Consider the following 6,982-nt stretch of genomic DNA (forward strand, 5'->3'; position numbering starts at 1 on the left):
TCGCAAAAATGTTGTTTTGTTGTAGTAAAAGGCAAATATTTTGTTGAGTTATCGTATCTGCATGTCAGACACATTTTGAACACAACACTTATCTGACACGTATATCTTCTGTGTCAAACCGTGTCTTAGATATCGTTACAAGTTATCTAAAAAATACTTCATATTTTTTAGATTTGTCGTGTCTCCATATTTTATAAGAATTTAAAATTCGTATATTCTATATTATGTCATATCTGTATCAGTATTCATGCATCATAGTCATTGGATCCATGACTGAAGCTTTACCACCACTGTATATAATATAGGTAGCATTTGGTTACTGTCCATGTCCCTCTAAGACATGGACATGGTAACATACGTCCTACATTGGATTTGGTGACAACAAAAATTTAATGGACACGGAAAGACATAGATGGACATAAATACACAAAATTTGTGTGTCACCTTTAAGTTGAGACACTAAGACATAGACACAAAACAGCTTTTTTCTTTAAATAAATAAAGAAAATAGATTAATTCTCTAAATACGCAGAGATAAAAACCGTTATCAAAATGCGCATACCCATTTCAACTGCAGCACATGCAAAATGGGTTATGCCTTCAATTCATGCATGGCGCCCACAAAATGGTCCTGACATAGCTGAACCACTTCTCCCCCGGCGAACACGAAATGGGGCAAGGGATCCAAGTTGATGCTGGTGCCCATGAAATTGGCAATCCAAGGGGGTAGACGCGAAATGGGAGCCAAATCTTTGAAACAGTGTTAAACTATTAATGTATAAGAAAATGATTTGAAAAGAGGAAAAAATTTAGAAGTCTGATGGTTGAATGAAGATTTTACAGTAAATAAACACTACAAGACACACGGAGGGTGGTGGCAAAAAATTTCCAGCATTTCTCCTTGCTGCTGCAAAACAAGCCTGTGGAAGAAGGGTCCCTTCGTGTACCGCAACAACAGCGGCGGTCGCACCATGAAATGCCGCTAAGTGAGGCTCTTATCATAAGTCAAATTTTCAATTCCCCTTTTTATGTTATAACCAGTAATTGATTCCCCCTAAAATTGCAGAAACCCGCAAAGTGAGCCTAGTAGCGTGCGAAAGCCATACCGTCGAACCTTGCTGCTGATCCATCCTCCTCTCCCTTGCGTCGAGCTTTTGCCTCCCATCCACAATTCCTGAAACCCATACCCCCTTATCCACGGTCTGCAAAATCCCTAACTCTGCTCCACCCTACGCCTCTGTGTGGGTTGTCGAGTCGCGCAGCTGCCATCCGTGCTTTTCTCACCAGCGTCGAAGTTTCCCATCTCCTCGATCATGCGTGACACTGTTACACCCTCCTCCGCCGTGCGCCGATCTGAGCTATCGTGGCCTCTCTCCTGTCACTGGTTCGTTCTTCCACATTGATCTTTTCTTCTTATTTTCATTCTTGGTTCAGAAATTTGATTCAGAATTTGTCTATATCTTCTATTAATTGGGGTACATTGTTGCTGTTTATAGTTAGGGATTTGAAGATACAACTTTTCTTTATTTGATGGGTACTTTGTATTGAAATTTATAGTTAGAGTAAATAACGAAAAAAAGGTCATTATCATTATTAGAGGAATGGTCAATTGGTCATGGATCGTGCTTCCCATTTTTGGAATTGGAATCATTAAACAAGAGGGACTTAGGTGCGTGTATAGATCAAAACAAAGAAACGCTAAGGTGTTCATGCTGATCTCCATTATGCTCTTTGTATGCTACTAGCATCTATGTTCTACTTCTGAGCTTGGAAATTTGAAGCATGTATATAAAATACATTCTAGAGAGAGTTTTGGGAACTAAATTTGTGTTGTTTTATTGCAGATTGATTTGAAACTGAAAGTGTGTAGAGGCTCTTCAACGAAGAAGGTTGTGGTGCAGGAAGCGACATTGTTTGGTGTCAAGACTGTGATTCTCGAAAATTCAACGACGTAGCATACAATCCGGTCGTCGGTCTCGGTTGCTAAGTACCGCACAAAGAAATTGCCAAAGTGTGTCTCTGTTTTCGCTGTTGATAAGAATTGCAAAATTGCGGGCAGCAGAGAAGCGTATAGAGCATACCTGATCAAGGTTAATTTTCTTTCAACTTTGTAATTTGTTATGAGTATGATGATTTTGATTTATTATTATTGTTCTTTTGATCTTTTGCCTATGTGAGACGTAGAATTGATCATTCCCTTCGTTAGGAAAAGGAAAATTATAAGAAGGAATTGAGACTGATACAAACTATAATATTGTTAAAGTGTTATAAGCAATATTCAGCATTGGAAACTTCTCAACACTGCAACTTGGCCCTATTATCAGTATTATTAAAGTGTTATAAGCAATATTCTGGGGGTTTTGGGTATTGTTGGATAGTTGATAATATAGTATATTGAGAATTATTGGATTGGTGACCTGGATTTTAGATTCGTTATTAGCACAAGTTGAGAAAATAACAGATTTCTTGATGGGGACGTTAATATGGGAAGGGTGGGAGTTAAGAAGACTAAAATTGTAATAATGCTTCAGAAACAAAGGATGAATGGGATATAGAGAATACATATTTAATCACACCAATTTTTACAAGAACTAGCACTTTGTATTTGACTCTTCCAAGTGACAATTGAACATTGGTATTTTTAAATTTCATATTTCGTGTTGCTGGTGGGTTATTTGTGCTTTACACCTTGGTTTTTATTTTAAACAAATTTGCTAGAAAAGGAGAACTTTTTATTTGAGCAAAATTTATATCTGGTAACTTTGATCCATCCAAATGGCTTTGATGGAACATTTTTAAATTTGCTTGCTGATGCGTGAGTATCTTATACCCTTTTTCTAGTTGTTTTCATAGTGTTTTTAGTTATATTTTACTAAGTTTTACTATGTTTGAAGTGCAAAATTCATCTTTGGATGCTACTTTGAGTTTTTGTGTTATTTTTATGATTTTAGGTGAATTTCGGGCGAATTTGGAAAAGTCTTGTTAGAGACGAAGAAAGGATAGCAGATGCTGTCAATCCTGATCTCCGTACATCTCAACGAGCATATCGTGAGCTATAGAGGTCCAATTGATGCGGTCTCAATGGTGTTAGTAATATAACTTCCAGAGCTTTCCAACGATATATAATAGTTTATACTTCTCTTCCAGAATAACTGCCAAAACAGGTGTTAAACGCCAAGCTTGGGCGTTTAACGCCCAAGAAGGACTGACCTCCCAAGTTGAACGGCTAAAACTGGCGTTCAATGCCAGCCAGGGATCAGAAGCCAGTGAATTCACCCCCTTCCCCACTTTCAATACCCAGATCCCAAGTTGAATGCCAGGCATCAGCCCAAATACTCACCAAGTGGGCCCCAAAGTGGATTTTAGCACTCCTTAGGCTTTTCTTATTTTATTTTTGTAATTCTTAAATTAAATTAACATCTTTTAGGTTTAGTCTGAGAGGTTTTTACTATAAATAAGGGACTTCCTCCCTCCTGAGGATCACGCCTCCTAGGAGGGGAGAAACAATACTTCAGATCTTCTTTTACGTTTATTCTATTTTCTCTGTAAAGTATGAGTAACTAAACCTCCTGGTTAAGGTTAGGAGCTTTGCTTATTTCTATGGATTAATATTATTACTCTTCTATTTTAATTAATGTTTGATTATATTCTAAGGTGTTTTTTTCTTTCTTAATCCTATGAATCTGGGGTGGAACAACAGTAAGACCCTATTCTACATGAGCACTTGTGATTCTCGACAGAGCTGTCTTGCTTGAGCTACAGCTTGAAAACACTCCTCCTAAACTGAGGGTTACCTGCGGCTGATTGGGATATGTGACATGAAATCCTGTCAGTTTTGGGTAATTAAGGTTTCTGTGGCGCTAAACTAGATCTCTGAATTTCACCCCCTGATATGAAAGAATTGACCTTGTCTGTGGCGTTTTAGGTTTTAATCACTTATGGTTTGCCATTGAATGAATCATTCATTGTTAAAATAGTTAGTAAGAAGTATTAATCCAGAAAGATAAACATCTCCGAGGCCTTAACTGCTTCCATATGTTATCTCTTTACCAATCTTTAATTGCTTTTCTTTATTTTCTTGTTTTATGCGAATTCAACAACAACTCTTTTTATATTTTCCTGACTAAGTCCTGCAAGACAACTATTGCTTGCTCAATCCAACAATCCTCGTGGGATCGACCCTCACTCACCTGAGGTATTACTTGGATGACCCGGTGCACTTGCCGGTGAAGTTGTGCGAGTTTAATTTTCACGCACCAAATTTTTGGCGCCGTTGCAGGGGATTGTTCGTGATTGACAACTACCAGTTGTCTTGTTACTTAGATCATGTACTTTTATTAGTTTTTGACCATGTATTTCCTTTTGAGTTTCTAACTTTTGAGATTTACTTATTTCTCTATTTTTCTTTCAAAAATTTTCATTATTAATTTTCTCTTGTTTTCAAAGTTTTAAGTTTGGTATTTCTTAGTAGTTTTTGTTTAATTATTGTTCTTCCTGATTTTTGAAAATTGATCTTGTTTGCTTTCTTCTTGTTCGAATTTTTAGTTATTATCTCTTATTTAATTTCAAAATTTTTAAGTTTGGTGTTCTTTTAGTATTTTTCCTTTAATTTTTTTTAAAATTAATATTGTTTATCTTTCCCTTTTTAATTTTCGAAATTTTCTTGTTATCTTATTTTGATTTAATTTTAAATTTTAAGTTTGATGTCTTTTAATATTTTCTTTTTCTTTTTTAAATTTCAAAAATTTCAAATCTTTTCTTTTTATTTTTAATTGATTCTCTTTTTAAATTTTCAAATTATATCTTGTTTATCTTTCTTTATTCTTGATCTTTATCTTATTTATCTTTTCCTTAATTTTCAAATTTTGTTATCTTATCTTATCTTTATTTTAAATTCAAATTTTAAGTTTGGTATTTTTTTAGTTTTTCTTTCTTCCATTTTGAATTTCAAAATCTTTATTTGACATTTTCTTTCTAGTTTTCGAAAATTTTCAAATCAAATCTTCCATCTTTATTTTCAAATCTTCTTAGTTAATTATTTGCTTTAACTTATTTTATTTTTAAGTTTGGTGTCTCTTTAATTTTTCTTTTTCTTTCTTTTTGAATTTCAAAAATTTTTAAATCCCTTTCTTTCTAAATTTTTTTCAAAATTGCTAGCTATTCTTTTTAATTTTTGAATTAGTATTTTACTTTTATTTATTTATTTTCGAATTAAAAAAATTCTTCCTTGCCCTTCTGTTTACCACCTGGTGCGTTTAATCTTGTTTGGTGTTTTGTGCTAAGGAACAATCATGGAGAGGGATCACATGGGTTACTACTCACATCCAAGAAGTGATTCATATTATTATGGATGGAGGAACTACCCGAATTTTGGTTGGCAAGGTCAAGAGCAAAAAGATGTCAATGTCCCATATTCCATCTATCGAGAACAATCATCTTCTTGTTCATATCAAGAACCACCATCTTTTGATCTTACCTGCCAAGAACTAGAGCAAATAACAGAGGAAATTTTGCAAAAATTTCCATCCTCATCCCCTACTTACTCATACCAAGAACTACCACCTCTCTATCCATACTAAGAACCATGCTTCTTTTACTCATATCAAGAGCCACCATCTCATTATTCACATCAAGAATCATTATCTCCTTATTCAGAACTATCAGCTTTAAAGCTTACCATGAAAGAATTAAGTGAGGCCGCTCAAAGTTGCATACACGATATAAGAATAAGTGTCAAAAATGTAGAGGGGTCTGTGGAGGTGATTACCAAGCGTTGGATAGAGGGACAAGCAAACTCCCTCACAGGAGAAGCAATGGAAATTCCTACAAAATAATGTGGGGTAACCATTCAAAGGAGTCCATACCCCAGTAAATTATAGAACTCTCCACCCTCACACATGGAAAAAGAAGAAGATGCACGAACAAAGGAGGTTGTAAGGGAGGAAAACAATTATGGAAATTTACACTCCAATGAAGTAGAGAGCTACATAGAGGGTGAGTTCACTGAACCACCAATTCCAGAGGTTCCTGATGAAGGGTACACTCCACCCATCACACAACACCCAAATCCTGAATCCAGAGTGGTAGAGATCATAAATGAATGTACTAAAAAGGGGATCGTGACCAAGGAACAAAAGATGATATCTATGAAAAAGAGAAGGTCAACAAGAAACAACACAACCCTTACCCTAACAAGCAAAGAGAATCAAGCTGATAACAATAAAAGAAAGCTTGTTAGGAGGAATTCAAATCCGAGGGCACTAATCTTCTCCTCTTTCCCCTTGGAGTCATTTCTTTTAACCAACTGGAAGAAGAGGAAGAAAATTCAAAAATCAAGTGTCAAGCTAATGACATTAAAGAAGCGCTTGTTGGGAGGCAACCCAACCATAAGTATCTTTTAGTTTATTTCAGTTTTATCTCAGTTTTATTTTTTTATTCTATTCTTTTTTGTCTTAATTTTTAAAGTGTTTCCTAGGTTTTCTAATGTTTGTGATCATGTACAGTGCTTAGAACAAGGACAGAAGAACTCAGAATGGAAAAACAGAGTGCCCTAGAGCAAGAAGGCTCTAGCACTAAACGCCAGGTTGAGCGTTTAGCGCCAGCAAAGAGGCAAGCAGTCCTGGCGTTTAACGCCAACAAGGGACCAAGTTTTCTTTGCTTGGGGACAAGAAAACTTTTTAAGTTTGGTGTTGCAGAGCAAGCTCTGGATTTATATTATCATCAATGGCACTAAAGGAAGGTAAATCTTCTTCATGGAAGATCAACAGCCACCATAACTGAGGTGGTTAAGTTTCATTATCCCTTCCTTTATCTTATTTCCTGTTCCTATTCTAATTTTTGCATAATCACTATTAGAATTTCCTTTGCTTTCTAGTCTAGTAGTTCAATTTCGAAAATTTTATGGTTAGAAGATGTCTCATTCATTGCTTACTAAAGCTTCAAAAGAAAATTTCTGAAAAAAAAAAGTAGTAAAATACATAAG

At 35.4% G+C, this 6,982-nt stretch overlaps 1 long non-coding RNA gene across 1 annotated transcript; it reads left to right on the top strand.

Moving 5' to 3' along the window:
- LOC110270532 lies at positions 866-2,056 on the top strand. The gene is made up of 2 exons (XR_002360159.1): positions 866-1,384; positions 1,845-2,056. It is a non-coding gene; the product is annotated as an uncharacterized LOC110270532 (long non-coding RNA).

This window comes from Arachis ipaensis, chromosome B04 (genome assembly GCF_000816755.2).
Source record: "Arachis ipaensis cultivar K30076 chromosome B04, Araip1.1, whole genome shotgun sequence".
Classification (NCBI taxonomy): Eukaryota; Viridiplantae; Streptophyta; class Magnoliopsida; order Fabales; family Fabaceae; genus Arachis; species Arachis ipaensis.